The sequence below is a fragment of the Triticum aestivum genome, chromosome 2D (genome assembly GCF_018294505.1).
Source record: "Triticum aestivum cultivar Chinese Spring chromosome 2D, IWGSC CS RefSeq v2.1, whole genome shotgun sequence".
NCBI classification, from domain to species: domain Eukaryota; kingdom Viridiplantae; phylum Streptophyta; class Magnoliopsida; order Poales; family Poaceae; genus Triticum; species Triticum aestivum.
In genome coordinates, this window is record NC_057799.1 from 568,291,133 (window position 1) to 568,304,090 (window position 12,958).

At 42.1% G+C, this 12,958-nt stretch overlaps 1 pseudogene; it reads right to left on the reverse strand.

Annotated features, from left to right (window-relative positions):
• Positions 1 to 575: 575 nt before the first annotated feature.
• Positions 576 to 10,078, reverse strand: LOC123050032 (structural maintenance of chromosomes protein 3-like; annotated as a pseudogene).
• Positions 10,079 to 12,958: the final 2,880 nt, after the last annotated feature.

Below are 12,958 nucleotides of genomic sequence, written 5' to 3' on the forward strand. Positions count from 1 at the left end.
GGGGGCTTGCCCTGGAGGCAACTGGGACGGGCGGATGACACTAGTGTTTGATCCGGCTTCCTGGTTGCCCCACCTCAAGATCACCCATATTACTTGTTATATATGTCGGTCTAGGGCTCTTGTCACCTGGAGGAGGCTGGAACACCAAGGGATGCCGGTATCAACTAGCGTTATATCCAGTGTAATCTATACATAACTATACACAAAAAAAGGCACGCTAGTGTTCCCTATTTGACTATGTTCAACGCCAAAAGTAGCTGGTTGTTTACTCTGACTCTAACACAAAGCACAAACAGATATAAAGACCCAACGAAAACCAAACACGTAACACTTTCTTGATTTTCTTGCTCTTCAAACCTGGACGTTAGTGACATCTCAAGTAGACCAACTGGACTAGAAGACATTCGCGCTCCGCTATGGGACTCCGGAAGCAGCACCATCTCGTGGAGCCGCACTTGGGGGAGGAGGCAGAACAACATACAAGGATAATCAGGTCACGGTACACAAAGAGGCGGTACAAACTCGAAAGCGCTAATAACATACCATAGAACCTGTCAGAGGCAGTCCATGAACACACACGTACGTGATCCCTAAGCATGCCTAAACAAGTTCATATACACAACTACATCAACTGTGGCCTACGGTATAAGTATGTCCAGGCTGAAACACTCCCAAGGCACCTTTCCTCAGCTGGCATTTTGCGCCTGGTCCTGCTCAATGAAGTCCAGCGCTTGCTCCTTTGACACCACGTCGATGTAGCTCACTCTACTCTTGTGCGCCACGCCGTAGATCTTATCCGCGACTTTCAGAATCTCTGGCCTGAATGTGGTTGCGATGAACTGGGTGTCCGCCATGTCAGCCAGACGTCGCACCACGTCTACAACAACACTTAAGGAAAACAGCAATAAGCTTCCTCGGAACGACTGCTTTAATGAACATTAGAACAAATATTACAGAGACTTGGTTAGAAAAACAAGCACATAGAGATCCTTCCATGGCGAGGAGAAACAGTCAAGCGAAAGAAAAGGAGTTAAAGGATACTGCCGACGGCTGTTCTGTACTGAGAATCCAGAGCGGCGTCGATCTCGTCGAAGAGGTAGAACGGAGCCGGATCACATTGTTGGATGGCAAAGATCAGTGTCAATGCCACCACTGTCTTCTGTCCCCCGGACAACTGTTTCATGGACTGAGTGTCTCCCTTGCCAGTGAAGGAAACCTGAAACGTGATTGAGCACGATCATCCAAACAGGGCGCGATCACCATAATAATTCAGGAATAGTATCACAACATCATCTGGATTTTTATGATGGGGTTAGAATATATTTCATGAATGCATAGAAGACCTCTGCAAAGAACACATGCCTTGACTTTCACGCCAACGTATTTGTCGATTCTCCCTTTAGGATCTGCTTCACGAGGCCCGTCCTCATCATTGTCATCGTCCTCGGCATCACCATCCTACAAAAATCGAGGGGAGTTAGGAAGTCTGAGAATACAATTTATCTTTCAAACACACATGTGAAAGAACAAAAATCAGAAGATTGAGAGAAACCCCAAAAGATTAAGAAGATTCTACTTATAAAGAAGTATACATAATGGGTAAGAAGCCAAAAGTGCAAGAAATAGAACAAGGTTGGTGGGCAAACAAAGGAACAGAAACCTTTTTCTTCATCATAACCAAGGCTCCATGGCCACCTTGCACTAATTCAGAGAACACTTCGCGGAAGTGCCTTGCAACTCCTTTAAATGTTCGTTCGATCGATTCATCCTTTTTTTGGTCTAAAAGCGATATCAAGTCTCGAATTTTCTGCCATTCCAAGCAGCAGATTTTATGAGATTCCAGGCTTGGGATGATCATAATAGAAACAGGTTTCACTGATCAAAAAGCTTACCTTGTCACCAAGGGCAAGTTCATCCCGTCTTCTCTGCAGTTGATCGTGTTGTTCATTGAAGTTCACATACTGGTCAAGAGCCTTTTGGTTGACATGACTAAATTGCTTCAACTGCTCATTGCGGTCATGAAGCAGTTTCTGCAGCAGCAGCTTATCTTTTCCCTTGTACCTATATTTTTTGCCAGCAAAAAAGATGAGCTAACACGGTATCATCGCACCACCTTATTTATGTGCTGAATCACTACATGATAATGAACCATACGAAAAAAAGGGCTCTACATTGTGCAACTGACTCAGCAAGTTTAGCAGCTTAAGAAAAATGGTAACATACTTTTCAAAAGCATCAGCAGGCAACGAGCCCAAATCTCGCATCTTTTTCATACACTCAGCTTGCTTGGCCAGATGCATTCTCCTTCTGTTCATCAACTGTTCCAAGTCGTTCGCTGCATCTTGCACAGTCTGCTCCAAATTAGCTTGAACAGCCTGTGTTTCATATGTACACGTTATATAGTCAACAGTAGCTATACAAATTAAAACCCCGGAAAACAATCTTGCTATACAAGTTACCTTCAGATCATCCCTTTGTTTTTTCAGTTGCTCCATCTTTCCCATAAAGTCATTAATTGCATGAACATTAGCTGCCCAAATTAAGGATCATTTAAGGGTTAAGGCGCATCTCCATCTAGTAAAACACAAAAGTGAAACAAAAGTCAACTGATGCTGATATACCCTGCAGAAGTGTAGTCAACTCATCAAGATTGCTCTTCGACTGTTTCAGATGTTGCTCTTTTGATTTGACTTGAAGAGGCAAGGCTTCAGAATCCGCAGATGAAATTATCGCTTCCAGCTCTTCCTGACGCCTCGTCAGATTAGTTGATAAATTGGTCTCCAGTTCTTCTTTTCTTGTTTCAATCTGTACTACATAATAATTTGCACTTTTGTTAGAGCTAATAGGGACTTCTGCTTCTGTACAAGCATGGTTACAAAGCTTCATTAGACAACCTCAATGCGGTTGTTTTTACACAAGAGAAACTTCTCCTTCAATGCAGCAATTTCAGGATTCAACCGCGAAAGGAGATCTCTTTCTTCTGATGTTAGCTGGTCAATCAGTTCTGTTCCCATCTCATTATTTTTCGTTGCAATGCCAGATTGGATTTGCTCAATTTGGTTGCGGATGTTGTCGAGTGATTTCTCCTGCAAGGTAGAAACTATAAGGCTAAGGCTACATTCCAGACACAATTACAGCAGGCGTAAATAAGGATTCACATATGTAAGGACATCTAGACCAATACTAATACTACTAATACTCCTTAACAATAAAAAGAAGGGGAGTCTACCATCAGCAATGAAGAAACAAAGTAGAACTGATTAAGTACCTTCTTTCCAAGGGCTTTCTCAAGTAATCCTTTTTGCTTCATTGCCCTTGTAATATCATCCATAAACTGTTCCAACTCCGACTTGGCATGATCACGTTCCGCATCCACTTGTTGATGTTTGGTAACTAAATCCATAATTTTTCTATTTATATGTATGGGAAGTTAAGAAAGAGGACTCGTGGATGTATAAGAGTTTTCTTGCAGATAAACAGTAAACATCTGGAGAACTTATCAAATTTTCTTCACACATTCAAATTATTTTGGACATGGAGCCAATAAAATAGAAGCATGCAACATGAAGTTTATTTTGGACATGGAGCAAACAAAATAGAAGCAAGCGACATGAAGTCATAAGTTTCTGTAAACTTTGGTGTACTGGTAACTGAGTACGCACACACCCATATGCTTTGATCAAGTGTAAGGCGGCACAAACACCAGATCATTCTGCAATAGTAGTTAAACCTATGTAGGTTGCATACTTATTTCTATGTAAATAGTAGTGACAATGAGCTCCAATGCAAGCAAGGAATCTCAAATTAAAATGTGGGATGAAAAACCTGAACTATTTTGCCCGCCAGGCCTGCGGTAAGAAGCACTAGTAGATGTATATTTAGCTGCAGTGGACATGTACTACAAGGAAAGAACATATAGTCTTTGCACTAGACTCTTGCAAGAGAAATAGGAATGTCATTTAACCAAAGCAGGATATCGTGTAGCTCTTTCCCCACATTCTTTAGATGTGCCGTCTTTTCCTCGATTGTTAATTTATTGTCCCTAATTATTTTTACATACTTCAATCTTGAGCGCCTATAGTCAAAGAAACCTCCTGTCATACCACCGTCACTTGAAACTTGATCACCTGAGAATAATCGGAGTGTCAATTTATGTGTTAAGAATAATATAATGACAAGGACAAGTCAAGAGCAAGAGTTTAGAGCTACCATCAAGTGTGATGCAATCTAGATCATTGCTGCGTGCAACCCTGGTCGCAGTTTCCAGGTCCTGGCATATAACTGTCCTACCAAAAATCTGACAGAAGTTTCAAAGTTAGCTAAAAATGAATTGTATGAAGGTGAAAAGAAGTGCAACTTTGAAATAATAAATACCAAAAAATCTAGCCTAGGTGATTGTAGGAGTGAAGCTACTTAATATGGATGAGGATGGGTCACTGACTCATTGATAAGCATGTAGAAATGCCATAACCACCCTAAAAAAGTGCTCTAAAAGGTAAACATGCACGAATGGAAACATGGGAATGAAGAGAACAATATTTCGAAGCAACACAAGACCTTATTATGTACTTAACGCTAGTTATCTGACAAGTTAATGCTATTTTAGTACTATGTGTTGAGATTATGATGATGTTTAGACCAAAGTATAGTATCTATAGTGTAAATTTTCAATATCTTTGAACTGTGGCACCCCCAGAACTGAGATCCTAGGCCCGCCACTGCTGACACCTGCAGATAAATTTGAATGATAATCTGGTACTGCTACGATCAAGGACATATGCAAGACATCACCGAACAAGGATATTCATATACAACTATTAAAATTTTTGACATGGCACCTGTAACTCGAGAGATTTTTTTGGATGCCAAGACACCAAGCAAACAAAGGCAAGAAGGAATAAAAAGGAGGCATTCAACGCAAACAAAGGGTAAAATTGACCAGAATAGAGCCTGAACTAAATTAACCATGATAGCCCAATACAAGATGTATTGGAAGGAGAAAATAAAATAAAAAACTTGAATCACCAGTTCAAAAGCAGGGCGATGATCGGCACGGTACTTTAACTTCTTCAACAGTGGAACAAAATCAGAACTTTGTGGAATATTGACGCTAGGAGCGTACACTCTGTTCAGTGGTATGAAAGTCACCCGTCCATCTTTTTCTTCATTTTCGCGTGAAGGTTCATCTTTACGTTTTGTCCATATCTTAATTATCTCCGTTGATATGTCGTCATTTTCAACCACCACATGGAACAAGCTAATTCACATCGGTAAAGAGCAGGTTATTCAACAGTAAATGGTGAAATGAAAGGAAAGGGATTCAAGACAAGAGGGCAGTTCTGGACCTATTTCCAGCAGCGACCTCAACAGCTGTAAAAAACTTCTCCTCGCAGTCAATTAGTTCTAATACTGGACCAAAAACTCCGCGCTTTTTATGTTCCCTGACTATTTTGTCAACATAATTCAGGCCTCTCCTGGTATCCTGTGGAAGAAAACAAAATTAGCACCATGCAAAGATGCTTTCAAGTGGTCCTTGTGGAGAAAGAATAATAATGCTACAGTATATGCCTAAAGAGGCGAGATCTGCAAAAAAACATTTGGAGGACGGGCTCCAGGCAGCCCTTTAGATTATTTTTCTTGAAAACTTATTTTCGCATTTTAAAAGAAATCGGATAAAATGTGTGCATATACATATACATTATACTCTGTTCGAATGAAGTTCCATCAAAATATAATTTCATATGTAGTGTACAAAAAAAGACGAATACATGTATAAAAATGGGCTTATTTTTTATTGTATTTTGGCCAAAATTTTATCTATTTTGTATAGCTTACAACTCACCGTATTATAATAAAAATGTACAGATCCTTAAAGAACATGTATATGTGTTCACATAATTATTTTTGTTTTTTTAGAAACTTTGAAATTGCATATTTTATTTTCCTAACAAAAATCATGGAAAATTTGTTATCAAAACAATGAAGCAATGTACAATCAAACTAATGAATTTCTTTTTTTGGTCATAATATGGCATTCTGCCCTGGAATCATTTACAGATGGATATATAATATGCAATGCAATGCGCAAGTACGTACATAGGAATAAGAATGGAAACCCTTTGAAGGTAATATAGCAGCACCACTAAGTAATATTAAGAAAAGATATGTCTGCTAAAAAAGATATGTACAAAATGATATATTTTGCATACCCTGGGTGTGGCATAGTCCAGACTCTTGCATGCCTTCACAAGATCTTCCTTTAGCCGATCGATTTCAGCTGTTACGCTATTTTCCTGCTTCCACAATGATCTGTGACATTTACTTTCTACTTAGTATATAAAATCTAAAGCAACACACCTTTAATCAAATCACAAAGTTGTAAATGTTAAGAAATGTGCGTACTTCCTTTCATCTTGAAGTGCATCTTTCTGCTGCACAAAGTCATTATAGTCCTTTTGTCTGTTTGCAAGAGCAGACTCTAACTTGCCGGATTCACTTCTCCGAGACTCGATGTAGTTCATCAAGTTATTAATTTCATCTTTGAGTTTCTGAATTTCTTCTTGGAGTAAGCTTTCCTGTCATAACAGAAAATCCAATTAATGAGTAGAGTAGCACATCAAAACAAAGGTCCAGGATGAAATTTGAAGCATCAAACAGGTCACTGTTTCAGTACCTGCTTTCTATTCGATGAAAGTACACGCTCAAGATCATGAATTTCTTTCCGAAGCCACTTATCTCTGGCAGCCTCATTCTTAAACTGAGTTGCCCTCCCCTGTTTTTGGTACAATACGCTCAGCTGCTTCTCGCGGTCCGTTATGCTATCCCCACAAAGTGCGACGTGTCAAAATGAATATCCATCAACAGGTAAAATTTATCTGTTATGTTTTACCTTTTTGACATCTCCTCCTCTTCCTGCAATTTGGCCTGGTGCGCATTACTAATTTCGGCCAATTCAGACTTTGACCTTTCACTCTCTTTCCTCATACTGTGTAAATCCTTCGCAGCTTCATCCTAACGATTGAATCCTTTTAGTGCGGCAACAAAACAAAATTACTCGAATCCATGAGAAATCCAAAAGCGCGGCATACCTTTGCTCGTTTTTCATTTGAAATTCTGTCTTCTATATCTCTCAGATCCAGTTCAATCTGAGTGACTAGCTTTAGTGCTTTAGTACGCTTCTTCTCGGCATCTTCCTTTTGAGACTTGATTTCATCTATCCCTTCTGTACAGACTTCTATTTCTTTATCAAAACTCTTGACCTTCTCACGTACATCTGCCACTTCATCATCCGCATTAGACAACATTTCAGAAAATTTTCTTCGATCATCATCCATCTAACAAGAGATAAATCAAATGAGGTGCGTAGAATAAGCATTACATTATACAACAGGATCGATGATTTAAGTAGGTTGGATCTAGGGTATCTCCTTTTGGAGACAATGCCTTGTGCAATGGCTACAATCCATGGAGTTAACATTCAAAGTGATATAGCATGTATAATGGCACATGAGAATGCTTACAAGACTGTGCGGAGAAGCATCTTACACATTTCCAGAAATGCTACGGAAGAAATACAGGTGTTGTTCAACAAAATGGAGAATATCATCCATTAACAATTGTTTGTCTCCAATATATTTTGTTGTTGTTGTGTCACTTAAATCATCAGTGCACAAAAGGGGCAGCTCATGTTATGTGTCACTATGCTTCATAAGGTATTTCTAGTTTTCTAGACTCGAGTTTTTTGAGCATTGATGAGGAGCTCCAAGAACTGTGGAAGACAGTCAAACAGCGATACTCGGGTGATCATTTGAGTGGGAATTGTTAATGATGTGTTCAGCCTTCAATCATTTTGTAATGAGACTATTCGAAGTTACCTGATAGAACATAATAATATCCAAGGTGAAACTATGTAATGTAACAAAAGGGAAAGACTAACTGAAACTAATTCATTTTTAGTATCATTCAGTTCATGGTCCAACAGATTATACTCAAGCGATCTTCTTTCTTTGTCCAGCTCCTGGTACTTCTCTAGCTCTTCTTTCTCTTCATCAAGTTCTCTCAATCTTTCCTCCAGGTAGTGGACAGTTTGACCAATCTGCTTCCTTTTATGGGCTGTTATTAATCAAATAATTAATGGACGTCTCAACAGATCATTAGAAAAAATATACAGGTATTTTTTGGTGATTTAAACTCGCCTGTTTCTTGCAATATTTTCAAGCTCTCCCGACGCCTATCTTCGTAAACACGCGTACCACCAATCTCTTTGAGAAGATCCAGTCGTTCAGAATCCTTCATTAGAGTAAGGGATGCAATCTACATGTGAAAACTTTGTTAATATCATATTTGGACACATCAGAGGAACAATCAGATGAAAACAATATTTACCTTTCCCTGCTGGACAATATAGTATGGATTAGAACGAGAGAAGCCAGCACTCTCCAGCAGGTTCATGACTTCAGTTTTACTGAATATGGTAGCAACAAGAAGTGGGTCTCAGCAAGCGACAAGATACAACACTACTAACCGGTGTATATCATAAGACATACCTAACATGTTTCCCATCAAGGTAGTATTCATCCTTCTTTGAAGAAACCGTCCTCCGGAGCCGTACCTCTTCTCTATCAACCTGCCGGAAAATTGAATAGTTTAATTACAGGACTTTCAGAGTCTCTGGACCAGCCATATCGGTGGAGAGCAAAGTAGTGTCCGTAATGATTTTCACACACTCATATGGATGAGTATTGATATTTATCTCGGTGAAGTACAACGCTGCTTAAGAGTCAAGTAGTTGATTTGAATCAAATAAACTAACGCTGAATAATTCAGAGGACTTACTGGAATACGGTTGTCTGAATTATCAAACAGTATCTCAACAAAGGCAGATATAACCGAGTGTCCAGCACCTTCCTGGAAATGGACACTAGTATCAAACACCAGCCACTTGTTTCAACTATTCAGGTTTGATCGAAGAAAAGACGAGGCATACATGGAGAAGAGCTCCCCGCCTATCCTCACAGCGCAGGTTCTGAAACATGTCGCTTAGGACAAAGCGTATAGCTAGAGCATTTATCATGGCCAAATTAGGAAGAAAGCAGCGTGTAAGTGTCAACAAGCATAAGAAAGGATAGTAATTCAGCATAACCGTGCGTTTGAAAATATTACCGTGGAAAAAGTTCGATTTGCCAGATCCATTTGCGCCAACTGGGACGAACAGTTAAATCAATGTTAGTTCATTAAGAGTGCAAAATTATAAGTGTATTTCCATCATACTTGGAATGAATTTGATACTTAACCGATATGCCAATCGGTAAAGATTGATAAAACTCATAGTAGCAATTAAACAGTGAATGGATTCCTGGATTAACACTAGAGTCTGCAAATTGCCAATTTTATCGACGGGCTGATATTGGCAAAACACAAGTACTCTACAGCCAAGTTGGTTACTGGGAGGAATATAGATTACCAACTACGTTAACTTCGGGGCTGAAAGGGTCTGCCGAGGTCTCCTCCCTGTAGCTCTTAAACCCTTGGATCACGACCTGCGTAGACAGCCATTAATTACGTCAACAGGAAGCAGTGATGTGACAAGAGTTAAATCACCCCAGTGCTAGCTAGCAGAGTTACCTTCTTGATATACATGGTTCAGATGTGAGAGAGAGATCACGCCACAATATAATTCTGCCAAAGATAGGACGGTCAATCGTGAGCACAGCATCCAGGAGAAGTATACTAAAATTGTAGCAAATGAGTGGAACTGCCGCGCGCACTAAGGTGGTGCTGTTTGGTTCAAAACCGTAAGGTGGCGACGTCGGCGGGAACGCGATGTCCCTCCGGAGAGGAAGAGCACGTACGGGAACTGCGCGTGATCGTGGTGACGCGTGCGCGTGAGAGGCGGCCGGCGGTGTTGGTCGACGGGGTGGGAGGAGCACGGGGTAGGATCGAGGCGTCGGCGGTGACGCTTACAAGGTACGGCAGGCACGGTTGCGGCAGAGCTCTAGGGCATCCGGCCGGTGGTGGACTACGGGAGGGGTTGAGAGCCACGATGGTGGTAGACTCGCGAGGAAAGAGGAAGGAAAGGTACGGGAAATCAGGACGGAGGAGAAAGGAAGTTACGGCAAAAGAGGAAGAGTTAATTTGGCTCCGGAGAGCAGATAATTTCCTTTTTGCATATATTTTCTACAAAGATATAGTACCTTTATGAAATGCGTATACCGTCTATTGAATTCATGCTCCGGCTAACTCATCCAAAAATCCGAACTGATGGAAAGAGGCGAGCAATATATTTCGACACCATCGTCGTGAGAAAACGTTCATCTGGCACACACTAGTCTACCACTCCGCCACATTTTTCATATCCCTTGCCTCGGCGAACTAACACGTGGTTCGATGGTTAGGAGGTTGGTTGTATGGTGCGGAACAATTCATCGATATCACCATGAACCCATCATCAACCCAAAAGTTTGTAACTGGAATAATGAGGCAAATTTGACAATTTTGACCTCGGGACGAAATCAATTCACAGAATGAACCACCCGTGAAACTATTTCACGCCCCTGGCCTTTTTGTGTAGCGCCCGCCACGCCGGCGCCACACTCTACGGTGCAGCACCTAGCTCGGGGGCGTTGTACATCTATCCACCGTGGCAGGCCTGGGCCCCGCACCCAGCAGTGCAGCGCCTCCGAGCTAGGCGCCACACATGTAATGTGCATCGCCTAGCCCTCGGGCACTGCACTGTGAGTTACATCCAGCCGCGGCGACCCTCTCCTCCCCCACCCACCCCATTGCCACCAGTTACAGAACCAGAAGAAGCCGCAGCGGCGGCCCTCTCCTCTCCCCCTCTCAATCCCCTCTCCCAAATCCATCAGATCTGGCGATTTTGTCCGTGGATTCCTTCACCAATCCATCCTAGAAGGTACCCTCCTCTGATCCCCTTCTTTCTATCCATATAATATATGCTATTTTGAAGATTTTGAGGAACCCTTGTTTGATTTGATTAGATTTGAATGTTGCATGTATTATAATCTTGCATGTACCTAATTTTGCAACCCTGGTTTAGTATATTTTATTGAAAAGATATGGTTTGGATACATAGGTTGACATGTTATTTTATATGGAAAAGAGATTTGTATTTAATCTTGCATGAAGTAGGCCTAGTTTAGTTTATTTGTGTTGAAATTATATTTGTATTGACAAGAATGCTTTCGATACATATGCTTTGAATTTTGCATCTATTAGGCGTACTTTAGTTTATTTGTATTGAAAAGATAATTGTGTTGACAAGAAAGCTTTTTTTTCAAATTGTTAGGATGGTTTGGCTTCTCGATGATCACTGGGACAAACAACACCGGTCGTATGCTATGTCGGTGGAGCAGCGGGTAATAATGAAAGTTGCCGGTGTTATGAATTTCGTGTTTATTTCAAACACAAATGCCCCATATGTAATTTTATGATTTGTTTGTTTGTGGAGCTTGCACATCTGAAGCTTCGGTCTCACGGGGTCACCCTTGGGTGGATGCGCTATGATGAGCGGTACACACCGTATGTAAGGGAGACAGGACTTCTCCCTTTCATTCAGTTGGTCAGCCGGTCGACACCACCCAACAATGTTGCAGCACTCACCGCGCTTATTGATCATTGGAGGCCGGAGACACACAGTTTCCATCTTCGGACCGGGGAGATGACCGTGACGCTCCAGGATATTGCTATGATCACCGGTCTTCCTATCGATGGGAATCCTCTATGTATGAACACTGATTCTGATGGGTGGCGCGCGCAGATGCATGCCCTTATCGGTATGGTTCCTCCGGAGCCTCGGGAACCAGAAACAGAAGACAAGAAGAAGGAAAGAGTCGCAGCCGGTGCTCCTTTCACGTGGATTACATTGCACTTTGGTACTTGCCCTGAGGAAGCTAACGAGGACACGGTCAAGACATATGCTCGTGTCTACATGTGGTACGTGATATCCAGGACTATGTTTGCTGATGGCACAGGCAAGAATGCTCCATGGATGTGGCTAAAGGCGTTGACCGTCTTCGATAGCAAATGGAGTTAGGGTTCGGCGACACTGGATTACTTGTATCGACAGGTATGAAGTTGTTTCCTTTTCACTTCATTGATACATTATCAATGCGATCTTGCTGTTAATTCAACCATGTTCTCTTTTATGTGCAGTTGGACGAAGCCTGTTGTTAGGAATTGGAGGTATTGGTGGTGTCTGGCTCGCACTTTCCATATGGAGCTGGAGCGTTTGCCGGTTGGACGATCTAAAGACCCGTGAAGTACGAGGAATTGGGACGACAAAGACGACCCACTACGGGCTCCCCACTTGGGGCTCCCACAAGTGGGATGTGTTAAATGAGACGACGGATTGATGCCCTCCGGTCATGTACAATTTGGTACATGTTGGGAAACGTAGTAATTTCAAAAAATTCCTACGCACACGCAAGATCATGGTGATGCATAGCAACGAGAGGGGAGAGTGTTGTCCACGTACCCTCGTAGACCGAAAGCGGAAGCGTTAACACAACGCGGTTGATGTAGTCGTACGTCTTTACGATCCGACCGATCAAGTATCGAACGCACGGCACCTCCGAGTTCAGCACACGTTCAGCTCGATGACGTCCCTCGAACTCCGATCCAGCCGAGTGTTGAGGGAGAGTTTCGTCAGCACGACGGCGTGGTGACGATGATGATGTTCTACCGACGCAGGGCTTCGCCTAAGCACCGCTACGATATTATCGAGGTGTAATATGGTGGAGGGGGGCACCGCACACGGCTAAGAGATCAATAGATCAATTGTTGTGTCTATGGGGTGCCCCCCTGCCCCCGTATATAAAGGAGCAAGGGGGGTTCGGCCGGCCTAGAGGAGAGGCGCGCCAGGAGGAGTCCTACTCCTACCGGGAGTAGGACTCCCCCCTTTCCATGTTGGACTAGGAGAGAAAGGGGGAAGAGGTGGAGG